The sequence below is a fragment of the Myiozetetes cayanensis genome, unplaced genomic scaffold (assembly GCF_022539395.1).
Source record: "Myiozetetes cayanensis isolate MyiCay16 unplaced genomic scaffold, myiCay2020 scf4, whole genome shotgun sequence".
Classification (NCBI taxonomy): domain Eukaryota; kingdom Metazoa; phylum Chordata; class Aves; order Passeriformes; family Tyrannidae; genus Myiozetetes; species Myiozetetes cayanensis.
Window position 1 is genome coordinate 52,381,680 of NW_026087631.1, and position 27,753 is coordinate 52,409,432.

The window sequence follows — 27,753 nt, forward strand, 5'->3', positions numbered from 1 at the left end:
AAGGATGAAATTACTTCCTGGCACGGGAAGTATGTTACGTGTTGCCTTCCACCCCTGCATCCACTCATACAGGCACAAAACAGTTCTTTTTTCCTTCCTGGCACTGAAGCACATCCCCTCTGCCTGGAGCGTTGTAGTGTCCCCTGCTAGGGCAGGCCCTGGCACCTCCCCTGCACACCCTCTCCTTGCAACCTCTGCTTGGGTGCCTTTTGTACCTACTCTTCTGGCCCAAATGACCCTACAATGTACATTAACTAAATAGTTAAATCCATGGAAGAGTGGCTACTGACAGACATCAGCATGTATAATGGGGTAGGCTTCTCTTTCTGCTTGGTTTTCAGGTTGGTTGTGGTCTTCTGCTCATTCAGAAACTTCGGGCAAATTGTGAAAACCAACACAATAGGGCTAATGGAAAATTATAGTGCTGAGGACCTATATACAAAGCAATAAATATTTTCCCTGCTTTCAACAGTCAGAGAGTCATAAGCAGCTTTCTGGAAAGCAAACTCATTATAGGCTATGATTAGAATGAGAATTTTGTGTCAAGAAGCTGGTTGAAGTTATGCTGTGGAAGAAGAAAGAAAAAACTGAGATATAAAGCATAGGATAGCTTTTAACTGACAGCGTAGTCTTATTAGTGCAGCATTGTGAAGCCAGAAACATTTGGACATTATGCTGTTTGCCGTTGGGCCGTGTGCCCATAGTAGTCAAGCTAAAAGTATCCCCATGCAGAGGTGATACCATGGCACTGCCTGCTGAGGCACTGAAAGGCACTACTTTCCAGCACAGAGGAAGAGGCCAGGCACTGGAAGACTGGGGCCAGGCTGTGCCTGGGAGCATGGATAGATACCTGCACCAGAAACAAGGTGCTGGAGCTCTTATTTCAGCAATTGGTCAGGTGAAGAGACTGCTAGTACAATGTCCCAAGCTGATAAAGCATTCAAAAGATTAGGACTTATCTTCTGAACTCCAGACTGGCAGAGCAAGTAAGCACCAGCTTTGCATTGCCCTGTACTCACTCTTTACTTTCCATGACTGCTTAGACTTCCCAGTGCTGGTCCTACCATCCTCTCTCACACAGTGTAGAGTACCTGTACCTGACACTGAAAACCACATTCCTGTGCTTTCTTTTCATTTCAGAGACACTTGCTATTGAAGAGGGAGCTGCAAGTGCTTTGCTCCTTGTAGAAGTCTGGTTATAGGATCCAATGACTGCAAACGTGCTTGCTGCCTTCACATCACTTTGCCAGCATTCCTTTGCCTGTCTTGCTTTATGATTTGGGTTTTCTTTTCTCTGTCAAGCCATGGCATTTCAGTGTTAATCCCTATGAGGGATAAGAACAGACAGCCCATTTCCTGAATTTACTCATCATCAGCTGGATAACCTCCTAATGAAAGGAAATTCAGCAAATGTATTATTTCTGTCCTAATTAAGTCCTCTTTCAGTTGAGTTAAATGCAGTACACCCTCAGCCAGCCTTAGGTAGCCCTGACCTTTGCAAGGTGCCTAGTCATGGAGATTGACAGCTAGCCCAGGGCAAAAGCTCTCTGCATAGTCAGGCTGGGACCTTGTAGAACCAGTACAATGAGGAGTTCAATAGCCAATCAATAAGATAGCCATCAAAATCGGTGTTAAGGGCTCTCATAGGGAACATAATTAATTTTATGATAACATCTATGAACTAATAGTGGAATGTCACTAAGAGATGGCATTGTGCTCAGAGCTTTTGGTTAAAGCAATTATCTAGCTGTGTGAAGGTTATTGTTCTTCCCACATCAAAAGCTGAGGGAATTAAAGTATAAAAACAACAGTTTCTTTATAAGCAACAATATGAGCTGTGTTTCACAGCTCAGTGCTTACATTTGTATAGCCATGTGAAGTTTGGTGTCAAGTTTGAGACCTTCTTCCTTAGTGACTCATTTGGTTCACTGGTACAAGCCCTGTCCTGAGCTAGGAGTTAACATTTTTTTTAAACTGCTCCATAAGGAAGGGTGCTATTTTAAAAGTGTAAGAAATAGGCTTAATTTATCTAGTAATTATGGCTGAAATGAATATCCTATATGAAACACCACTGATGTCTGTATTTGTTGTTATTATTATTATCCCTTTATATGCATAATTATGCATAAACATACACATTTTTGTACCCATACAGCATTTCATGAAATAAACAACTCCTTTAACCTCAAAGAATGCTTTTATCCACATAAGCCAATAAAAACTTTATTTGGACAAAATCCAGATGCAGTTCTGAACTTCACAGCTGTCACTGTTTTCTTCAGCAAGCAAATCTAAAATACCAGATTTTAAATGCTCTTTCCATACACAGCAATATGCCTCAATCAGGGTCAAAAGTTCCTGAGTTTATGGCTTCAGTTTAATCTTTTTGTATGTCTCTTATTCAGACACAGCCCAAAATGGGAGGAAATATAAGAGGTTTTCTGCTTCTCAAGATGGCAATCACAAATTTGACAATTTCCCTGGTGATTTTATTTTGGGATGAAATTCAACAATACAGATTTTGAAATTTTGACAGGATTAGGCCCTAGTTTCAGTTCAGATGTGAGCTGTCAGCCATGGCAGCTTCACACAGTCTGATATTTTCCAGTCCTATTTTAAAAATTTAGAACATTACTCCACCTAACCTCACAGACCTCTACTGTGATATTCATTAATACTCTAATTTCTCTCTTTAACCATCTATTTCAGCTGTTTCAGAATATGGTCTGAATCTGCTTTGCTGTGAAACTTCAGGCAGGTTTTCTTTTCTCATTGTAATGATAGCGTAATGGATTTTTTCTTTTATTTCGCTGATGATGGGAAGGGGCAGGTTTTTTAATGAATTTTTTGTGTCGTACTGGCCTTCTTAAAAATATTTTTTACCTGACAGTAGATAAAGAAGTAACACAAGGAAAAAAAAAAAAAGGAAATAACAGAAATGAAAAAGCACTGTTGAAAAATGTGGTTTGTTTGTTTTTTTTTTAAGAAAAGAAAAAACACATTATATCTGTGTTTATTAGGATTATAACTTGTTGTTTGTGTGTGCAATTTTTAACAAGAAATAGAAATGGCCCCTATATAGACAATTCATGGTCTTGAATTCCTAGACTGCTGCAAGAACCAAAATCTGCAGGGCACCATCTCTATTGCTTGCCTGATGAGAATCTTGAAAGCAGCCTTTTTACAAAGAACTACTGTGCTGTCTTAATTACAAGTTTAGAAAAAAGCATAAGAAAATTTCTGGCACCACCCACACTGACAGGAAATTCAAATGTCTTCAAGCACATAAGCCAATGAAGCTGCTGAAACAGAACTCAATCAGAGCAGGACTTTGTTTTGATGTGTGTGAGATGAGCCTGAGGCTGGAGGTGACTGTGTCAAACAGAATGAAAGAGAAGAAGCAGGAGGGGGAGGGGAAGATGAATAGAGCACCAAAACTGTGTTTGGTGGGTATTTCCATGCCCAGCCTGCTGCTTCGCTGCTCCACCTGCAAGAAGCCGTTTGACCTTGGGCATGATGCCAATCTAAGCAGAGTAGCTGGGACTTGCCCAGTAGGAAATCATGCTCAGAGAGCTGGCATGAATTCTCCTTTCCAATATGTGCCAGCAACTTACAGAGACAGACACCATCATTTGATTTCTTTTACCTGTTTCCTCTGCTTGACACATGGTGCACCATCTCCTCAAATTGTTAATTATCAGTACAAATTCTCCCTCGATTCCTGAGTTGTTTTTAAAAAAATCCTTCATTTTTTAATCTAGTTGTATATTTATTCTTCCTGATCTCATTGGTATTTCTGCACATATACACAGACTCATCAATTTTACAACCACTATTAACATCAGCTCAGGGTGGACTGTCAGCCAGACAAAACGCAGCCCATTTGATCCGCCAGGCTTCAATGAGTAAATGTATTCAACTGAAAACAGTAACTGCAAGGTAACACCACAAAGTGAAAACAAAATCTTTACATATTGTATAAGCTAAGATTGTTTGGAACTAACACACTCAGAGAATGAATATATGCAGAAATCCAATTTGCCTCCCTGAGCAGCAGAGGGGAAAAAAACCAAAACCAAAAAACCATCAATAACAGACCACAAAACCAGCTAACTTTGCCATCAGTATGCTATTTAGTCCATTACTCACATTGAGGAATTTGACTTAGGTATTTTCTGAGTCTATTTCATTTTCTATAGCCATTGTGTTCTTGCTATTGCATTTACATGGCCTGCTCTCTCTTCTGGGTAGATTATTCTTCATAGCTCAAAGAGCTGTGAGCTTTTGTTTCTTAAGTGACAAATCTCTTTTCACTTCATGAAGATTTCTTGGCGAACACCAAGCATTTTCTTTCCTCACTAATAAAGAAACTACATATTTCTTTCCTTCTTGACAGAGAATGACATCTGGAGGACTATTTGAGCTGAATTAGTAATCTTAGCTAGTGACACTGCAAAGTGAGAAAGACTTTGCACAAGCAGGCTCTCCACATGCTGCTTCCTATGCAAGAACTGGCAGCAGTGTTCTTCACCAAACTCCCATCAGCTCAAGAAGGGACACAATTGTGATGACCTACAAGCCATTCCTGCTGCTGAACAACCAGTAAAGCTGCCAAGAGCAAAAAAGTCTGCAGGCTGAAATGCAGCTCAGATAGCACATGCTACCCCTTTACTCATCTGAAATTTTAAGGAACACTCAATGGCAAGGTCTAATAGCTGGAAGGGTTGTTTTGTTTTAGGAAACAGCTGAGCTTGTAGTAATGAAGGAGGTTTTCTGAGTTTAGCATTTAATTTATTAGTAGTAAAACTACACAAAATGAAACATCAATCCTTCTGCATATTCCATGTACAGATGACATTGAAATGCTGTCACAGAAGTCGCAATATTAGTGTCCAGAAAATCATGATTGCAAATCACTGTACAATCAGATTTAACAGACCAGGAAGAATTAACAGCTAATTTTTATGTTATCAGAATGCACATATCCTTATATTGTAGAGTGCACAGTTCCTTATATTGTAGAGTGAAAACACAGCTCTTGACTGGGCTGAGACCAATGACCTTGCTGAGGAATCAGGCCCTGACTTTTTTCTCTGCTTGGAGCCAAGTGCTGTTCTGCTGCTTTCTACTACTTACTCCTATGAGTTCTTTTATCCAGGTTTGAGAGAGTGGGGTTGTCCCTATAGGGACAGTAGTAAGTGTCAAATTCAGGTTGCCCTTTTCTACCCTGAACTGACTTTACTGTGTCTCATTCTCCCCTGGAGGCTCCCTCAGCCTTGCCGCTGACTGGCTATGATTGCTATTCCGCAGCTCTCATGCATTCTTTCCCACCATTTGCTAATGGCTGTCTTTCCCAAGCATTTCAAAAGTGGAATAACACATGCTTTGCAATTTGGCTTGTATATGTCTTTAATTAAATCTTCCTGTTCTGCTGAACTTATCTCACACTTTCTGCACCCTGCAGATTAGTTTGCTGTTCATTTCTCCAGCTCTCTGATGAGACAGGCTCTTTTTCAGTTCTGTGATATTGCTTTCATGCCTAATTTACTCTGTTAGAATAGGAATTTTATTAATCTACTCCCATTGCAAATCCTTTTCATCATGTTTTTAAGGATTTTCAAACTTCTAAGAAATGAAACCATTCCTTTCTCTCACTCAATTTCATAAATGTTACCATTTGCTATAGCATATTTTATGGTGTGCTTATGCAGGAGTAATATGTATTTATAGGACACCCATAATTCTGTAAGTATTAGCCAAAGAACCAGTGTGGGGAAAATGAGGATGTGAGTACATTCACCTACTTCTTGGATTACTCCTCACAGTTTATAAAACACTTGTTGTCTAGACCATAACTTCAGTGGGTGCAAAGGGTCAGCTCTGTACCAATAATAGCAAATAAAACTCAAGCAATTCCAATCATTTTATCTGTGTGCAGTAGCTGGGACTTGCTTACAAGTTGGAAACATTTGGCTTCCTCAGAAAGAGAAAAATCCTGCTCTCAAATAGTTTCTCTGTATTGTGTTTTCCAAAACAAACAAACAGAAAGAAGGCTTTGAGGTTCAGTCTGAATCCCTGACCTGGCCCTGAGCATAGTTCCACACATCGCTGTATCAGTGGCCCAGCAGGGAGTGAGACTAAATGTTATTTGGGATCAGAATGAGTGGCCAGAGGCAAGAAAAGGTAGGAATCTTTTGAAACAATTATATTGAGCCAGTTCTGTGCTAGAGTAAGTGCTAGTCGTTTAGCTCAAGAACACCCACAATCTAGTAGTTGTGACTGGTCCGTAACATGAGGCAGAGATATAGCTCAAATTTTGCCATCCCTTCCAAAATTGTGACAAAAATCTCCTCACACTTTACCCATGTGTTTGGGAGTCAATGGGCAACACATTCTTGAAAGCTGAGGCATTTAGGCAAATTGGTGTTTGTGTTTGTGACTGAGAAACTAGTGATTCATCATGATACAGAAATTCTTCTAATATATTTACTATATGTTAAGAATACTTCTTCATTCTAGCAAATCTGAAAGCTTGTTCAAAATAATGGCAAGGAACACATGACTTTGGGCAGAACTGAGGCAAGGTCAACAAGGAAAGAAACTCACTGGCAGACCAGAGTGGCGGGAAGGACATAATGTGTTTATTTGGGATCCTCAGCTACATTGTGATATAAGCATTGTGATGCCTTTAAACAACCTTCTCAATGAATTGCCCTGGAGCTCATTATCTAACTTTATTTGAGTAGCAGTTTAGCAACAGTCGCTGAGCTGTTCACCCTTTGATTACTGCCACTTGTTCCAGCTGCGCTTTCATGGAGACCTTGGATTTTCAAAGGCTCAACTGGTACAAACTGAAGAGGTAAACTGGACCCTCATGGGAGACTGAGGACACAAGATCCTCCTTGATGAGGATAGTGCTTTAGGAGTAAGACCAAATTATTCATTGTCCTAAGAGCTGCCTCAGATGTCAGCAATGCAGATGTCAAGACCTGCAGTCAACCACTGTCCACCTGCTCTGCAGCAAGGCAAAGCAGCAGATGTGAAGAATGTCTGGGCAGCTGAAGCCAGTTGAGCGTTCTGGCTGTACAGACACTGTGCTTTATGCTGGCATCTCCTGCCCTCCAACCACTTGTGGTTACACTCAGTGTAGGAACCAGCTTTACAGTGAAGATGTTGGCAATGAGTTTTCAAGACTAAATGGTAGTTACGTATTACAAGATAGTGCAAGTATTTCTCCTTGCCTGCTGCCCTAAAATATCAAAGAGTAGAAGCAGAAGTCATTGGTGCATCACTTTGTGTCATAGAAAATCTAGGTAAGAAAGGTGTCAGAGGGCAGCAGGGCCAGGATAAAACCCAATACTTCCAGTAGATGAGGGAACTGCAGTAACCTAGACAATAGCTCCAGGAGTTCCTCTCGCCTAAGCATGGCTGACAGCCATCAGGTTGTCCTGGCAGGCACCCATTCAAGGCACTAATTTTACTCCTCAGCTCCTTGAGATCTTACTACTGAAGAAACAGCCTTTATGAGGCTAAAGGCTTCATTTCTATTCCTAGACATAAGTGATTCCCCTCAGCAATTCTTATTTATGGGCTGAAGTGCTGCTGAAACCATAAAAGTTGAAGGGCTCAGCTGCTTTGTTTCCTGGGGTGAGAATAAGGTGGCAGCTTTTGCAGCCCCACTCTGGCCATTTTCTTCCTGTCAGGGTGCAAACGCCAGCTGAGGTCTGGCACCTTATTTCATTGTGCTAAGACTGGATAGAGATTTCTCAATTAGCTTTAAATTAACTGCCTCTTGTCATTATGAGTTCCCTCAGGATGGGTGTGAGGGTGCTCTCAAAAAGGTCGTTAGGCAGTCCGCCGGTGTGCCCACTATCTGAGCACCTACCAGACTGCATCTGCCATTTCTCATCTCCAGGTTTTAAGCTTTAATTAGGAACCTTCTGCATGTCTGCTCTTCACAAGCACCATCTGGCACTCTGCAGAAAATATGCTCCGTTTTAGTTATTGGCAAATCCTAGGGAAGTCATTTGTGTGTGTTAGAGGCAGAGATTGGAGGGGCATAGAATGGGGGTAAAAACTTCCAAAGCATTTCAGAGTGGAAAGAATCTAATGGCAAAATGAAACCTGCATCCAAGTTTGGGTTAGCACTTAGAATATTTATGGACATGAACATTTGTGCAAACGTTTTCATTGTTGGGATTTCTGCATATGGACTGTGCTGCAGCATGTTGGAGTATGACCAGGTTTACCACTCCCCAGGCCAGAACTGGAAAATACGAGACTACTTATTTTTTATGGCTTTGCTTTTCAGTGTGTATCATCACCAAGATTCAACATTTTGTTTCCTCAGAATTCATGGGCACGTAATGTATTTTGTTACAAGATAGGGTTAAACGCAAATCCTTGAACTGTCTCTGCTCCAATTTTGTAATACCCTCCACTCAGAAACATCTGTAACTTTTTTATAATAATACATGCATCTTTCATTTCTATCACTCCTCCTAGTAGACTGCTTAGCTGTAGATTGTAATTCTAAAAAATACCCAACTGTAGTTACTGCGACAAGATTCTGACTAGCAAACTTGTGAATGAAGAACAACCACCACTCTCTCCAAAGTCTTGAAAGCCTGTCAGAAGGTGGTTGCCGGTGGTTGCCTGCAACACCTGTCAGTCCAAGAGATAACAACATTTTCTAAGGCATGCCTTGAAACCATTACATTTGATAGGGAACCCCACAGACTATGATTTGTATTTGTAATGCCTCTTTCTCTAACAGTCTGCTTTTGAAATGAACTGTGATTGCTCCAGCCTTGCATACCACAAAAAAACCTCACAGCAATGGGACAAAAGTGTAACCCAATCAGGGCTGGCTGCTGAGAGGTCAGATTTATCCATGGCAAACTCAATGACAGCAAGTAGCGCAATGAAAGACACCACCCCCAAAATCTTTCTTCAGTGCTGAGTATTATGCAGAAGAAAATCTGGAGGTTTAACAATACTCCTTCAACAAAAGCAGCATGAGTCCAACTAGAAAAGTGAAAAAAAATACAATTAGGATAAAGGGACAGAGCCTTAAAAAAATTAAATAGCACTTGAAAGGAACATTGGCAAATACAGACCTGGTCAGACTACGTTTCTTATTGCAGGAAGTACTTTAAAAGGTGTCTCTTCTTGAGGTTTATTTTGGACAATTATCTCTGCATGGGGCTAGTGAAGACATCTTTTGGATATGACAGCTTTCACAAAAAGAAGCAAAAAGATTCTATTTACTTGTGGTCATTTTGAAGGGTACCTGCAGTGCAAATAGAATTGTTCAGGCTAAACTATAACTGAGCACCAGTTTCTCTCAACCCTCCTTTTGACCTTGTGTTTAAACCTGTTTTTTTCTGACATCAACTGTGATATTGCTGTGGTGCCATATTTTATGCTGGAATTATCTGTACTCTCATGATTAAAGTATTTTATATCAAAAATAACTGCAGGATCATTAGCCTAATGTGTGCTAAAATAATGTACATTCCATGGGAACTATTTGTCTTAACCCTGAGAGTTTAAATTGTCAGGTGATAAAAAATGCCATACAGTCTTCTTCACTGAGGAAACCAAAACACATTGGGCTATTATTCTTTGTGGTTGCACACATAGGGGAAAGAGAGACTCTTTTCTCATCTTTAATTTTGTTTCCTGGTATTCCCTGGGGAGCTCTGGGGTCCCCTGCAGACACATATGAGAGTGGCACTCAAGAGTTAGGTCTCCAAAATTCACGTTCAGTGGCTCCTCACCAAAGCATTTGGAGGGGTTCTTTCCAGAAGCTCCCACAGAGAGCAGTCAGGATCTGGTGGGTGCCTGCTCACTCTGTTGAAAACTCGTCCCTAATTGCAGACAGTGAATGGTCTAGTAAAACTGCTCCCTTCTCCTCCCCTGGAAACTCCTACACTTTTGAACTCTCTAGACACAATCACAGGTCAAAGTCTTTGTGACCAGTCCTGACACTATGGTTTCGATGGCATTTTGCCTGGGGGCATTAACATGTTCTTCTCTCAAGTCGAGCTGAGAGGAAATTTATTAGCACTAGATTAACTGTTGTTCTGTTAATCTAGTGAATGGCTCTTCAGGAAACAACAGAGAATGCTTCACCCATTATAAAAGACCATGCCTCCAAAGAGATCAGAAAATTATGAAATGTATAAGGAAACGTTACTTTGACCATAACCATCAGTCTTAATTACTTATCACAGCACAAATGCTGTTGGATCTGTAGAGAAGGTAAAGGCCTGCAGCTCACAGACCCATTGTAATAGGCAGTGACAGCAAAATGGTTATTTAAGTGAGGATTTTTGCCAAAAAATAACATTCTCTGCTGTGTTTGGCTAGGATACTGCCCAGATAAATTACGCCAAGTGAAAAGTGAGCAGAGAACTGGATTTTATGTCACTGATACTCTAAGGCATCTTACTTATTTTTTGAAAGACCTAAAATGTACCAATGTTATCTCAAAAAAAAACTTTTTTCTTTTAATGTGAGGCATTTTTTGGAACTCAAGCAGCACTTACAGTGATAGTCCTATTCCAACAGGAAAAAATAAAAGTAGAATTGCTCCTTACCTCGTACCCTACTATATGATTTTTCACATCTGATTTATCACACTCTAACGTAATGACTCAGCTGCACTTCTCTCGTACACTATTCACTCTAAGAAAGAGGAAGAGGAAGCAACATACTTGCTGTGCAGAGACCTTTTTCAGTTACAGCTACAGAACAATTAACATTACCTCATTAACTTTCGTGGTTCCTTGAAAGAAGAAAATCCCAATTTTCCTCTCTCCATCTGCCACTATTATTCAGCACAGATGGTTGGGTGAGAAGTGAGTTGCCTTAATTTGAACCAAATCTTAGGGGCAGAAACCCATGACTGCTAAAGTGACTGTCCAGACTATCCTACTTCTCTCAAACTGACTAACTTGGAAGGCAAAAATCCTTTGTTTTTTGTTTTTTTGTTGTTTTTTTTTGGTTTTTTGTGGTTTGTTTTTTTGTTTTTTTGTTTTTTTTTGGTGGCAGAAGTGAAACACTTTTGTAAAACCCCAGAAGAGATAAGGCACAGCTTTGTACTCCAGATGGCTGGTAGAATGCATCATATTCCTCCTGCCCTTGAATCCTGAGCTACAGACTTTTAGTAGGTGTAAATAGGGACATGCAGAGCATGCAGTAGACACAGCCGAAAAGCTGAGATTGTGACCCTCTCTATATTTAGGTCATGTATTACAAAGAATCAGGGACCTCTGAGTTTTCTACATCATCTGAAGGAATGGCCAGGCATCAATCAGTGCCTACTGACCCTCCCAGGAGACGCAAGGTATGACTGCACTGCACCGGGAAGTGGGACTCCAGCATCTGAGCCCTTCCAGTGCCAAGACTGATGTAACGTGATGGCAGAAAAAGCCTTTAACAGGCACTGACTCAGGATTAGAAAGCCCTTCTAGATATGCTTCTGTGTGGGACTTTCACTTTAATGGCCCTTCAGCACATTAAACATCTATGAGATCACTGTAAACGAAACAACAGACTATTACAATATATTTTGCCCTCTGTCTCTATAATTCTTGAGTTACACTGAATTCACTCCAAGTAAGGTATAGCAGCACAGTGAGTTAGGAAAACACCCAGCATATGCATTCCTAGATAAATTTATTATCAACATTCTCAGTGGTCTCAGTGTAAATCTCTAAGTCATTGTCTAGAGGTTTTCTCTGGAACATCAAGGAAAATGGCAACGCTGTTCCTCAAATGAGATATTTTATTATCAGTAAAGTTAGTGCTTTTCAAGTCTTGGTATGCAACTGGGCACAGCTGTTCAAGGTAGCTATTGCATGCTCTGGATCCTTCTTAAGAAGCAGGTGAAAACAGCAAACATTCGACTAGCCCAAATGTTCCCAGCACAGTAAGGACAAATACCTTAACCCTTAGTTGCCTATTTCTGGTGAGGAGTGGTCCCTTTGGAAGCACAGCTGTCTTGAACTTTACTATGCTACACTCCTACAAAATCTACCTGAGGGAAAGTTCAGACTGATACTTTTCCTCCAGTGACACTTAAACCAGGATTAATCCTATTTATATCCCAGGTCAGTAAAGTGTATAAGCAACTACCTAATTTAAAGGAGATATGTACTGCCATTGTTCTTAGAGATATGGGGTAAAACTCAGACAAACAAATCTAGTGAAAATACTCCTTTGAAGAAGTATCAGAATAGTCACTCCAGAAAAAAATTAGACAAAGTACAATGACAAAAAACAAAAAGAGAAAAGTATATCTATTTTTACCATTTAACAGAAATTATATTATTATATGTCTGTATTGTGCTTAATTTTTAGAATTTTTGAGTAAAGAAAGGCAGCTGTTCTCACTGTTTGCAAAAGATTAAACTCTGTCTAGCAGAATGTTACTATGGTGACAACTGCTAAAGGAAATATTGTAATAGACAGGTAGATAATTTTTAAAAACTGAAAAAAATTTAACCTTGCTGGGAACAGGCATAACCATAGTGACTTAAAGAGTTTACTACTGTTTTCAAGGCTGTAAGGTTGACCTAGTGAGTGAAAACTGTCAGGCTCTGAATGTGTACTTGCTACTTATGCTCCATCATTTGCTGGCTAGACAAAAGTAATATAAAAAATAATCAAATATAAATTAAAAACATTAATTAAATGCTTTCTTACTCCTTCAGTCTGCTGAGGAGCTCTAAAGGATTGCTATAGCCATATTGTGATCCTTCTGTGACATCATTCTTAACACCCTGCTTAGGAAAAATGCACGTGAAATGACTTTTGGTCCTTCTGATTCTTTCCAAACTGCAGCTTTCTTTGGATTGTCATGGTTTAGGAATGGTGTTCCCCAAATTAGTCTCCCACCAAAACCACGCTGGCACTCAATTTCCCTCCACCTTCAGTTGGAGGCATGAAAGGCAAAGATCACCAGTTGAGATAAGAACGATTTACTGGAAACAGCAATGAGATAAGAAGACTAACAGTAACAGCAACAATACTAATAATGGAAGTGGACAGAAGGCAAAATGCTCACCAAGCCTGTGACAACAGAACAGTGGCAGACAGACCCTCAGCCTGCTCCTTTTCACCTGAGTGTAAAGGAATGCTGGAAAGCCCTTTCTTGACAGAAGTGAGAGACAGTCTCTTTTCCCTGCCCCTGGCAATGACATAAGATGGTATTGAATAACACAGTGTCTTGACCACACTCCCTCTCACTGATCTGGACTGGAATCAGTATATTATCCACCCCTTATTCTATACCATCTACATCCTGCCCACTATATACATATACGTATATATAAATATACACAAGCACAGGTATCATTTCCATAGTCAATGGCCGTCCCTCCAAGATGTCTGTTGAGTCCATTTAGTCCATGCCTGTGGGTTCTATCCATCCTAGATGTCTTCCAGGGCAGGTAGATCTGGTGTGCTGTCGTCTGATTGCAAATTGCATCAGGAGCTCATGACTGATGAGCTGGAGCATTCCATCCTCACCGTCCATGGTAGTTGCATACAGTGCCAGTGCCATTCCGCAACCAATATTAAATATACAATTCAACATTACAGACAGTTCTTACCCAAAAATCAAATCCTCTTGAGGCACATGTCATGTTTCCCCGTCTCTCTGCATTACCCACCAACTGCACCTAGGGCCTTGAGCAAAAACAATTTGGGTTTGCCTTTGCTTGAGGCAGGACTAATCCAAATTGTCTTCCCTGACACATTACTCATATACACCATGGGGACTTTATATGCAGTATACATGGAGGTTTTGATTGAGTGAGGCCAGCTGGACTGGTGGAGCCTCTAGAGCTAACTAATCAGGTGACCTTCACTAAATATAGATACCAAAGTTTGAAGGTCTCACCATCCGTTGCTTTCAATGTGGTTTTTAGCAGTCCATTGTGCTGTTCAATTTTCCCAGAGGCTGTTCCACAATAGAGAATATTATATATCCCTCAATACTGTGCTCTCTGGCCTAGGTGTCTATTTTTGAAATGGGTCCTGTTGTCCGATTCAATCCTTTCCAGGGTGTGATGTCACCACAGGACTTGCTTTTCAAGTCCCTTGGTGGAGTTCCAGGCAGTGATATGAGGCACAGGGTATGCTCCAACCATCCATTGGTTTCTTCCACCCTTGTCAGCACGTAGTGCTTGCCTTGTTGGGTTTGTGGCAGTGTGATGTAATTAATCTGCCAGGACTCCCCATAGTTGTATTTTGACCACCATTCCCCATGCCCCAGGGGCTTTACCTGCTTGGCCTGCTTGATTGCAATGCATGTTTCACAATTATTCACTATGCTTGGGAGATAGTGCCCATAGTAAAGTTAGTGCCTTGATCAACATGCCCATCTCTATGTTGCATCTCTTCACCTAAGATTTAAGGGCATCATGGGCCAGTGCAGCCAAAAATAAATCACCTTTATGTTACCAGTCCAGATCTACCTGAGGCACTTTAATCTTGGTAGCTTGATCAATCTGTCTGCTGTTGCAATGCTCCTCAGTAGCCCAACTCTTGGACACATGCACGTCTACATGACATTCTTTTACAGCCAGCTTCTCTACTCAGGCAGTGATGTCTTGCCACAATTCAGCAGCCTGGGTGGATTTCCCTCTGACAATTGGTTATTTCTCCATCAGTCTACCCCCTCACCAACCAGAGCATTTTCTACCGTCCACAAGTCAGTGTAGAGGTAGAGTGTTGGCCATTTTTCTCATTCAGTGATATCTAAAGCCAGCTGGATGGCTTCCAGGCTCTGTAACCTGACTTGATCCACCTTGTCCCTCAATAACTTCTGTGACTTGCTGCATAGGACTCCATACAGCAGCTTTCCATTTTTTATGTATCCCTACAATATAGCAGGAAGACTCAGTGAAGAGAGCGTATGGCTTCTCATTTTCAAGTAGCTGATTATATGGTGGGGCCTCCTCAGCATATGTCACCTTTTCCTTCTCCTCTTCTGATGATAGTCTGAAGTTTTTGCCTTTGGGTCAGTTCATGATGATTTCCAAGGTCCCTGAATGATTAGGATTTCCTGTCTGAGCTCACGGTGTGATCAGAGCAATCCACTTACTCCACATGGCATCAGTGGCATGATATGTGGAGTGGACTTTCCCTTTGAACATTCAGCCCAGCACTGGCAGTCAGGGTGCCAGAAGGAGCTGTGCTTCAGTGCCAAGCACATCAGAAGCAGCTCAAACTCCTTCATACCTTTCCTACCAGTATCTCTTTTTTCAGTTGGGGTGTAAAAGGCCTCAGATTCTTTGTACCCCTGACTCTGGAACCCCAGGGATCTTCCTCGAGTCTTCCTGGGTACTTTCTGCCAGATACTCCAGGAAGGACTATTCTTCCTGGCTGCAGTGTAGAGCACATTTTTCCCACCTTGTCTGACCCTGACAGGCCAAGGCATACTGCATGAACATTCTCCATTGTTGTTTAAGACTCCATTTGAAATCATATTTTTTCCATGTCACATGATAGAGAGGGCTTACAAACTGACTACTCTGAAATATGCATCCTCCAAAAACCCACGGTGCCTAGGAAAGCCTGTTTTTCCTTCTTGCGGGTTGGTGGGGACATAGCTGCTATTTTGTTGACCATGTCCATTGCAATCTGATAATGTCCATCTTGCCATTTTACTCCTAAAAACTAATTTTCTGAGCAGGTCCCTTGACTTTACTTTGCTTTATGGCAAAACTGTCCTTCAGGAGGACATGGATTATCTTCTCCCCTTTCTCAAAATCTTCCTCTTCTGTGATGTCCCACATGATGATGTCATCAATGTATTACAAGTGTTCTGCAGTCTCATCCTTTTCCAGTGCAGTCTGGATTAGTCCATGTAGTCCATAGTAGAAATAAAATCAGAGAGACAAAGGCAAAATTTGAACTCAATCTTACCACTTCTGTTAAGGATAACAAAAAGTCTTTCTACAGATACATCAATAGCAAAAGAAGGGGCAAGGAAAACCTCCATTCTTTACTGGACATGGATGGGAACATAGTTATCAAAGATGAGGAAAAGGTTGAGGTATTTAACACCTTCTTTACCTCAGTCTTCAACAGTAAGACAGGTTGTCCTGAAGACAGCTGGCTTCTGGAGCCTGTAGACAGAGATAAGAAGCTGAATAGCCCCCCTGTAATCAAGGAGGAAACAGCAACCTGCTGAGCCACTTGAATCCTCACAAATCTATGGGACGAGAGGAGATCCATCCAGGGGCAATGAGGGAGCTGGCAGAAGAGCTCAACAAGCTGCTCTCCATCATTTACCAACAGTCCTGGCTCACTGGGGAGGTCCCAGATGGTTGGCATTGGCGAATGTCACACCGATCCACAAAAAGGGCTGCAAGGAGGACCTGGGAAACTCCAGGCCTGTCAGCCTGACCTCAGTGCCTGGCAGAGTTATGGTGCAGATCATCCTGAGTGCAATCACACAGCACCTGCAGGATGGACAAGGGATCAGACCCAGCCAGTACGGGTTTAGGAAGGGTAGATCCCGTCTGAAAAACCTGATCTCCTTTTATGATCAGGTGACCCGCCTGGTGGATGAGGGGAAGGCTGTGGATGTGTCTATCAGGACTTCAGCAAAGCCTTTGACACCCACAGCACACTCCTTGAAAAGCTGCAGCCCATGGCTTGGACAGGGGCACTCTGTGCTGGATTGGGAACTGGCTGGAGGGCCGGGCCCAGAGAGTGCTGGTGAACGGGGCTGCATCCAGCTGGCAGCCGGTCACTGGTGGTGTCCCCCAGGGATCAGTGCTGGGCCCAGTTCTGTTTAACATTTTTATTGATGATTTAGATGAGGGGATTGAGTCCATCATTAGCAAATTTGCAGATGACACCAAGCTGAGGGGGGAGTGTCAATCAGCTGGAAGGCAGGGGGGCTCTGCAGAGGGACCTGGACACACTGGAGAGATGGGCCGATTCCAGTAGGATGAAGTTCAACCAGGCCAAGTGCTGGGTCCTGCACTTTGGCCACAACAACCCCTGCAGCGCTACAGGCTGGGCACAGAGTGGCTGGAGAGCAGCCAGGTGGAAAAGGACCTGGGAGTTTGGACTGACAGGAAGCTGAACATGAGCCAGCAGTGTGCCCAGGTGGCCAAGAAGGCCAATGGCATCCTGGCCTGGATCAGGAATGATGTGGCCAGCAGAAGCAGGGAAGTGATTCTGCCCCTGTACTCAGCCCAGGTGGGGCCAGACCTGGAGTGCTGTGTCCAGTTCTGGGCCCCTCAGTTCAAGAAAGATATTGAGGTGCTGGAGCAGGTCCAGAGAAGAGCAACCAGGCTGGGGAAGAGACTCGAACACAAGTCCTATGAGGAGAGGTTGAGGGAGCTTGCTTTTTTAGCCTGCAGAAGAGGAGGCTCAGGGGAGACCTCATCACTCTCTACAACTCCCTGAGAGGAGGTTGTAGCCAGGTGGGGGTCGATCTCTTCTCTCAGGCAACTATCAGTAAGACAAGAGGGCACAGTTTTAAGCTCTGCCAAGGAAGGTTTAGGTTAGATGTTAGGAAGAAATTCTCTACAGAGAGGATAATCAGGCATTGGAATGGGCTGCCCAGGGAAGTGGTGGATTCTCCATCCATGGAGGTTTTTAAGATGAGACTGGATGTGGCACTTAGTGCCATGGTCCAGTAACCATGGTGGTAGTGGATCAAGGGTTGGACTTGATGACCTCAGAGGTCCTTTTCAACCTGTCTGATTCTATGATTTCATGATTCTATGGCAAATAGTGGAGCTGTGGTTACAGCCCTGGGGTAGTTGATTCCAGGTATGCTGGATGACCCTTCAGGTGAAGTCAAACTGTGGCCTGAACTCTGCTGCTAAAGGAATGGAGAAAAATGTGTTGGCAATGTCAAGGATGGCACCACTTTGCTGCCTTGGAGTCCAGCTGATACTGAAGTTCCAGCATGTCGGGCACAGCAACACTCAGTGATGGTGTGACGTTGTTCAGGTCACAATAGTTTATCGGCAGTCCCCCCTCTCCACTGGACTTACGCACTGGCCATACAGGACTATTAAAGCATGAGCGAGTCTCACTGACGCTCCCTGGCTCTCCAGCTCATGAATCATCTCATGGATGAGGGTCACAGTGCCCTGGTTGGTGCAGTATTGCTGACAGGGCACTGATGTGGTAGTGGTTGGTACCTGTTGTTCTTCCACCCTCAGCAGTCCCACAGCAGAAGGGTCCTCAGAGAGACCAGGCAAGGTATTCAGCTGTCTAATTTTCTTTGTCTCCACAGCAGCTATCTCAAAAGCCCAATGATAGCCTTTTGGATCCTAGAAGTATCCCATCCTGAGGTAATCTATGCCAAGGATGCACACAGACTCTGGATGTGATAGACTGGAATGTTAATGATTAATGACTTAAAACAATCCTCCATTTGCAGAGGTAACAGGGTGGGTTACTGAGGCTGGGTTTGCACCCCTGCTTAACCAAAGGGGAGGAGGAGGTACTTTTGTGTGCTGGGTTTTGAGCCAGATAAGGAAGAAGGCCGATAACAGACAGACCCTTCGGAGGCAGGATAGTATTTTTTATCATGCATGGCCTCACATTGATGTGAGGGGCAGCTGTCATGTCTTTGAAGATGTCATAAACCACCAGAGAATCCCTGACTTATTTCTGAGTCTTTCCACCAGGGGACTGAGCAAGATCCACAGTGTAAAACTCCCCTCCCCAGGGGAGTTGTTTGTGTGTTCCACCTAAGTGTAAACTTATATTAATCCATTGAACTTTGTGCTTCATAGGCTTTCCCCCACCCACGATGGATCAAGGCTGTGACCATCACTTCAATGAACAGACATCAAAATTGCAACAAAGTAATCCTGATTCCTCTACCTGCACTGAAAAAGATGCCCACAAGAAGCACATAGGGGAATATATATAAGGTTAGGTATCACACCCACATGAGCAGAACAAGCACCATTGTGGCCATTGGCTCCACACCTAATGCACAAATGCCCAGATCAAATTTGTTTCCAACCCAAGCTGGGAAGATATGTTGTACCCCACCCTGGTCACCAATTAAGGCTGCCATAGTTTAGGAATGGTACTCCGCAGTTTAGTGCTCCCACTAAAACTGCTCAGCACTGGCTTCCCCACACCTCCAGCTGGAAACATGAAAGGCAAAGATCATGGGATTTGATAAAAACAATTTACTAGAGACAACAATGAGGTAAGAAAATGAACAGTAATGGCAACAATACTAAAAACAAAAGTTTATAAAGAGGGAGATTGACATGCAAAATGCTCACCATGCCCAGAACAATGAAAGAATGGTTGATGGACCCTCCGCCAGCAATGCTTTTATCCTGCCAGAAAAGAACACCCTTTCTGGAGAGAGTTCCTTTTACCCCACCTCTGGCAGTGACATAAGATGGTATTGAATAACATAATGTCTTGAACACACCCCACTGGTCTGTGCCGGAACAAGGACATGTATATAGACAGTACCTTTTAACCACCTACCTATCCAGTCATAACTCCTAATTTTTTTATATGAAGCAAGAGACTCAGTTTCAGCAAGGTAGCATGGCTCATGGCTTTTGTGTTTATTTTATTTACACAATTAAAAGTTTTAATGTGAGCAAAAAAAGAGCAGCATAGCACCAGCACTGCACTGCATATGACAGAAGATATGCAATTAGTAAATCTGTCAGGAAAGTAAGAGGAATTCAGCCCTTGCTATGAAAACCAGAATTCACATGGAGATCATTACAATTCAAACAGCTATTTGCCCTGACTTTCTAAAAGACCAGAGTAAAGTAGCATGATTGGATTCCCCAGGGAATCTGGTGTTCAGCTGGGGAGACTTTAGCTTTGTTAACTGTCTATGCACTGGAAAGTGTTTAAACTGGAGTAATAAGGTTTGAATTCCCAGGGTCAGGAGGCCAACACAGAGTGTATTTTTAAAAGAAAAGCATGTTTTATAAAGCAATTAATGAAACTTGGACCTAAGGTGGCATCTGTTCCATTTATTTCAAAAAAGGCCTTGCAGAGTATCAGCAAATTGCCTATTTCTTTGTTTGGGTTTATTTGAAAATGTATCTAATTGTAAAACAGTCCCCAGAGGTTTGCCATCAGGTACAGCAGTCATATGTAATTCTCCTGGGCTGGCTTTGTATAACAAAACATAAGACGCAAACTGAAACCAAACCCACAGTATGAGGGTGACAGCTACACATTCTCATTTTCAGGTAGGTTGGTGCTACCAGACAGAGCAAGCTCTTGTGTAGTCCTCATTTATAAAAAAAGCTGCTAATTCTATTCTATTATTATTATTATTATTATCCTTTTTTTTTTTCTTTTTAGTTATAATAATCCACCAAGTGACAAAGAAGTAACACTTCTCTTTTAGGACATTTCAGTCTGGCAAGAATTGTAATTACATGGACATTAGATTTATTAATCACCTATGGCTTTTGCTCATGCATCTGAAACATTACTATCTGGCTTGATTCATTATGAGTTACACTGTAACCTTTTATGCAACCACCTTTGGCTTGATCACATAGATCCACTGTAAATCAAAGGCATCTGTAGGTTACCATGGAGCAAGCCTTGCCTTTATACATATGCTGTAAATGCCACATAGCTTTTATAAATCAAATAAACTATTGGAAATTGTCAAGATTTAGGTTTGTACTGCTTTCCTCACAATTCTAGGCTTGCAAAGAATATTTCAGTCTCACAGACTCAGTCAACAGTTAAACAGCATTAACAAATCATTACAAATTTGTAATAAAAAGCAAAAAGTAAAATAATATACATTTTTCATCTTAGGAAACATTAGTTTAAATTTCCCATCACAGTTGGATACAGTGTGAGAGTTGGATACAGTGTGATTACTTACATCATTCATTTCAGGCCCTGATGCAGTTTTAGCTGCACTGCAGAGACTGTGCAAGTAAATTAACAAAACGTATTCATAACCTGACCTCTACACCTGAGCTTGTGGAAGGCATTACCATGCGAAGCCTGCATATGTGATCTGAGTGTCTGCACAGCTGATAATCAGAGAATGTTTTCAGGAGTATACCATATGTTACCTTCAGGATCTGTTTTTAAAATAGACATAGGTACCTCTCTCCTGTTACACTCCGTATAACAAGGTACCAGCATATTTTCTCACATATTTATCTGGTTCTTATGGTGACAAGTATAAGAACCAAGTATATGACAGTTCACTTGAGCTGGTGTTAATGCAAGAGCTTACCCCGTCCTCACAACTGAATCAGATCCTTAACAGTTGCAAATGGGACACGTTACCCTGTCCAGCCAAAATTTCTGCACAGTAATTGATGCTATTGACTCTGCAGCAAAAGTGCATCATATGGATCAACCTATGCCTGAAAACACAAGTCTGAGACCTTCATTTTTATTTATTCTGTAAAGTGTATTTAGAATTTTAAAAATATTAAGGGTTGTTTTTCAAAGAAAACTTGACCAGCCAAGTCCTACTCCAGTGAAAATGCTGTTCAAGTGCCTCAAGACAACCCTTCTCCTTGCTTAGCCTTTGAAGATAACTTCTACTAATCTTTGAAATGTGTTCATCTTGGCAATTATGGTAGTTCAGCTGTATGTGAGCCTGCTCAGAAGGTGTAGTTTTACCTTGTTAGTTATAACAGTCTTGCAGAAAACTACAAAGAGGAGGAAGAGTTTTGATTACATTTTTTTGAATGTGAAATAAATTAAATCCAAAGTAAATATGGGGCATGGGATTTCCAGGGTTAACTCACTTTGTATCAATAATTACTTCTTTTACAATCACTGTCTAATCCTGGCAGTGATGTTCATGACTCATTATCTATAGTTAATTCTTCAAAAAAAGGCATGTAGAAGGTCAGCTTTGTTAAACTATTTTTAAAACCTCTCCCTGTGGGTATAATTGATCAAAGCTACTTCTCAGTCAAGCTCTATGTTCCTCAGATAGTACAGAATAGCCTTCTGTCATGAAACTTAAAAGTACTCTGTGTTTCTCCCCCTTGGGTAAACAAACATCTTATGCCTTTAGAGCAGTCTGAAGCCCAAGGCAGGACAGGTGAACTTGCCTCCTTGTAGTTTCTATACTAACCACAGAGCATCCTCCTCAGCTTCTAGAGGCAGGAGATGGCACACTCTTCTTCAGTGTTAGATGTCAGAGTAGAAGCCTCTTCCCTTTTGTCACCTCAACCAGAGTCATAAAGAGGTAAGGTGAAGGGTGTTGGCTTGACACAAAGAGCTATGATTTTCAGTCATTATCTTCAAAGCAGGTAGCATCCCATCACCCACTGTTTGTTTTACCTGCTAATTAAGGTAAGACACCTTCACTTTGATGTATACGGTTGGCCAACAGCACAGCTTCTCCATGGCGTTGTTCACAGTATGAGGAAATGTTTAATTCAAAGCTATTCAATGTTTATTAATAGAACAAAGGAAAACACACCCATGTCTCACTTTTTCATGTACATAAAGCATTACCATGGAATGCTGACCTGTAAACTGGCTTTTAAATAGTATTAGTCACCTGATTTGGGGGATAGCGAAATTTCACTGCCACGGGGGAGTCATTGCTTCTTACAACCCTGTCCCCTCACTCCAAATGGAAACATTGTCACTTCCAGTATCACAAGGATGATGACCTTACTGAATTTCTCCAAATACTGACACAAAATGGAAAAGCTGCTAGTAGTTTATCTTTGTGTGTTTTCCAGATGGTATTGTTGCTGCAGGACTGCAACTGGCATGATCAGATCACATCCCATGTGGTCTACTGTTATCCCATGTGAGTTGCTGGTTGCTTAGTGGTTTCCCAGGCTGGTCACTTAGGCTCACATTTAAGAGTTTAGGATGGCAATTTAAAGTGAAAACTTCCAGGTACATTAGTAATACTACCTAGTGGTTGGAACCTTATTTATAGGAGTTTCAGCAGAATAACTGTGGCCAAATCTTTTGTGAAAAATTGCTGTTGCCCCTTACAGGAATGCCCCATTATAAAAAAATAACACTCCCATGGGATTGAGGAATAACACCACTAACACAGAATCAAATGAGGTCCTGAACTATCTTTTTTGTGTTGCCTTTTCAGTTATAACCACATTCTATAGCCAATGCAAAAAATTCCAGGCTATGGCATGGGTTTTTGTGTTTAGAGCCAGCAGCACTCAGGACTTCAGAATACCAAAGCTTCAGCTGTGGCCAATCCTACAGCTTGGCACCACTGAGAAGAGTCTGGCTCTATCTTTTTGGCATCCTTCCTTCATATATTTCTAGACACTGATGAGGTCCTCTCTCAGTTGTGTCTTCTTGTGGTTGAACAGGTCTAGTTCCCACAGCCTTCCCTTGTAAGAGAGGTGCTCCAGTCTCTTAATCAAATTTTTAGCCTGCTGCTGGACCTGCTCCAGGAGTTCCATGTCTCTCTTGTCCTGAGGAGCCCAGAACTGGACACAACACTCCAGGTGAGGCCTCACCAGGGCTGAATAGAGGGGCAGGATCAGCTTCCTCAACCATCTGTCAATGCCCTTCCTAATGGATCCCAGGATACCACTGGCCTTCTTGGCCACAAGGACACACTGCTGGCTCATGGACAACTTGTTGTCCACCAGGACCCCCACATCCTTCTCCACAGAGCTGCTTTCCAGCAGGTCGGCCCCAGCCTGTACTGGTGTCTGGGGTTATTCCTTCTCAGGTGTAGGACCTGCCCTTATCCTTGTTGAATTTCAGATGTTTCTTCTCTGCCCATCTCTCCAACCTGTTGAGGTCCCTCTGAAGTGCAGCACAGCCCTCTTGGGTATCAACCATTCCTCCCAGCTTTGTGTCATCAGAGAACTTGTTGAGGAGACATCTGTCCCTTCATCCAAGTCATGGATGAACAAGTTAAACAATACTGGGCCCAGTACTGAACCCTGGGGACATCACTAGTGACAGACCTCCAGCTAGACCCTGTGCCACTGATTACAACCTTGTGGGATCTTCCATTCAGCCAGTTCTCCATCCACCACACTGTCCATTCTTCCACCCCACACTTCCTGAGTTTATTTATGAGGATGTTGTGACAGACAGTGTCAAAAGCCTTGCTGAAATCGAGGTAGACAATATCCACTGCTCTCCCTTCATCCATAGAATCATAGAATCATAGATCATAGAATCAGATGGGTTGGAAAGGGCCTCTGAGGTCATCAAGTCCAACCCTTGATCCACTACCACCACAGTTACCAGACCATGGCACTAAGTGCCACATCCAGCCTCTTCTTAAATACCTCCATGGATGGAGAATCCACCACTTCCCTGGGTAGTCTATTCCAAAGCTTGATTACCCTCTCAGTAAAGAATTTCTTCCAACAGCTAACCTAAACCTCCCCTGGCAGAGCTTGAGACCATAAACATAGTTGTTTCACTGTAGAAGGCAGTAGGTTAATCAGACATGACTTACTTCTAGTTAGCCCATGCTGACTGCTCTGATCACATTCATGTCCTCCATGTGGATAGAGATGTCCTCCAGAATGAGGTGCTCAATTACCTTTCCAGGGATTCAGCTGAGGCTGACTGGCTGGTAGTTCCCTGGGTCCTCCTTCTTGCCCCTTTGAAGACTGGGGTGACATTTGCTATCATCCATTCCTCAGGCACCTCTCTTGATCTCCATGACCTTTCTGAGACGATTTTGAGTGGCCTCACTTTGGTGTCTGTCAACTCTCTCGACAATCATGAGTTCATCCCATCAGGGTCCGTGGACTTGTGGATGTCAAGTTTGCCTAGGTACTCTCTAACCCTATCTTCCTTGACCAAGGGAGATTCTTCCCTGCAGCATTCATTTGCCCTAGGTCTCCTAGGTCAGAGATTCCTTAAGGCTGATCCTGTCAGTGAAGACTGATGCAAAGAAGGTGTTCAGTACCTCTACCTTCCCCGAGTCCTCTGTTACCAGGATCACCTCTCCGTTTACTAATGCGCCCATATTATCCTTGGTTTTCCTTTTGTTACTGATGTATTTGAAAAAGCCGGTTTTTATCTTTGACATCCTCAGCCATTTAATTATAGACAGGCCTTGACCTTTCTAATCTCACTTCTACTTACTCTGACCACCTCTTCCAGGTGGCAACTCTGCTTTCACCTCCCCTATATTTCTTGCTTATACTTGAGTAATAACAGGAGTCCTTTATTTATCAATGGAGGTTTCTTTCCCCACTGATCCAATTTTTTTCTCACGGGGATGCATTGTTCTCGAGCCTGGAGGAAGTGATTCTGGAATATTGAACACCTTTCTTGGACCCCTTCCTGTCTGTTCCCATGGGATTTTTCCAACAAGACCCTTAAAGAGGCTAAAGTGAGCTCTCCTGAAGTCCATGGTTGTAAACTTGCGCACTATCCTGGTACCTCTTCATTCGATACCAAACTCTATAATCTCATGGTCACTACAGCCAAAGCTGCCCCCAACCTTCATTATTCCTGAGTCATTGGGAACAGGAGTTTATTATAATCTGTACAGCAAATCATAGTGGACAACATTAAAATCCCATCTTTATCTGCATTCCTGCAGAGCGTTTTGTATTTTAATTCTAGGAAGAAATCAGTGTCACTGAAAGTAGTTTTGGTAATGAATCTTACAGCATCATTCCATTTGGGAAAGTGCCAGTGTTATTGTCATTGTTGCTCCTACTACCTAGAAAGACTCCTCACAGTCAAAAAAAGTAGTGTGAGATACTCCATGAACCTCTGTGTAAATGGATGGACTGGGAGAAGCAGGACACTTTGAAACTCTTCTCTTGCCACTGAGACTGCATGTGGGAGGGTGAAAATTTTGTGTGGGATTGGGCTGAGATAAACAACCTTCACTTGGGTCTAAAGAAACTTGCTAAAGGCAAAAACTCTTTCAGTACAATGTCAAATCACTAGGTTCATAGCAAGGAAACTTCGTGGATTGAAAAAAGTAGAAAAATCCTGCATAAGGAAAGCTGAGTTCTGCAGATGAACATACCCCCTTCTCTAGGAGCCACAGACAAACTGTGGTATTTGTCTGACTCTAAGCAGGGAGATGGGTACAAGGAAACTCTAGCTGTCTCTCAGGCAGCTATATTTCACTTTCCTCTGATTTGTTGTTGGATACTTTTTTAAATCACATTTTGATCTCCATTTGAGGATCATAAATTGCAGTGAGAGCACTCAGTGGCCTAATATTTTAGGATGGTGACAGCAGGAGTAAGTCAATATCTCTTTCTTCAATTTACACAGTGCCATGCTTCAAGAAAATTTGACAAAATTACAGCCAAACCCTGTGATCCCTCCTCCTGACAAACCCTGCAAGTCAGTGCCAAATTCAATACAACCCATCATTTTTGTTCAATTTCTCTCTCAATATGAGCTCTTACTTTCTTACTTTGGCTTCTATGAAACAAAGCCTTTGACCAGTAAGTAATGGCAGATCCTTAGCACTGTACCATCAGCTCTTTACCCAATAAAAGATGCTGCATGCAGCCACAAGGGAAATGCAGCCGGCTCAGATGGGTGAGACCCTCATCGCAGGCCATGAGAAGACCAACCCCACTGCCTATCCTTCCCCCTGTCATGTGACAGGAAGGACAGCAGCAGAGCTGCCAGTGCTTCTCTTTGGATGATCATCACCCATTTCAAAGCCAGGGCAACATGCACAGTGCTGTTTGCAAGTGCACCTAACCGTCTTGTTTTTCACACCATATGCTCCTGTTACCATCCTACAGCCCCTTCAGTATTTATACTCTCAGCAAGGAAACCCAGTGCTGCTCACTGGCTATAAAAGATGTAAAATGGTGAGGGCATAAGCCTCACAACTGGCCACAGCTTCAGGGCATTGCCTGTTGGCTGCCCTTTGTGCGTGGCCCACAGCCTTGGCAGCTGCTAAAGACCAAGTGCTCCCCAAGTGGGTTGGGGCAATCCCAAGCACAAATACATGTTGCATGGAGAATGGATTGAGAGCAGGCCTGAGGAGAAGGACTTGAGGATGCTGGTTGACAAGAAGCTCCACATGACCCAGCAATATACACTGGCAACCCAGAAAACCAGTTGTATCCTGAGCTGCATCAGAAAAAGTGTGGCCAGCAGGTTGAGGGAATTGATTCGCCCCCTCTACTCTGCTCTGGTGAGACCCCACCTGGAATACTGCATCCAGCTCTGGGGTCCCCAAGATAAGAAGGACATGGACCTATTGGAGGAGTCCAGAGGACACCCATGAACATGATCAGAGGTGAGGGACACTTCACCTATGAGGACACCCTGAGAGAGTTGAGGTTGTTTGGCTGGAGAACAGAAAGCTCTGGGAAGATCCTATAGCAACTCTCAATACTTAAAGGGGCCTGCAAGAGAGTGGGAGAAGAACTTTGTACAAGGGCATGTAGTAATAGCGTGAGAATCATTTTGGATTAGCTATTAGGAAGAAATTTTTTACTGTGAGGGTAGTGAGGTACTGAAAGAGGTTGCCCAGAGAAGTCATGGATGTCCCACCCCTAGAAGTGCTCAAGGCCAGTTTGAGTGGGGCTCTGGACAGCCTGGCCTAGTGGAAAGTGTCCCTGCCATGGGAGGGGTTTGGAAAGAGTTGATGTTTAAGGTTCCTTCCAACCCAATCCACTGTATGATTCTCAATTCTATGACTTCCTCAGCCTCTCCAGGGCTGGACCGGGACTGGAAGTGGTACATACCAACCCCAGTGGGATGCCAGGTGTGGGTGTCAAAAAAACTACTATTTTTAGGAGTAAGAAAATACAAGGATCT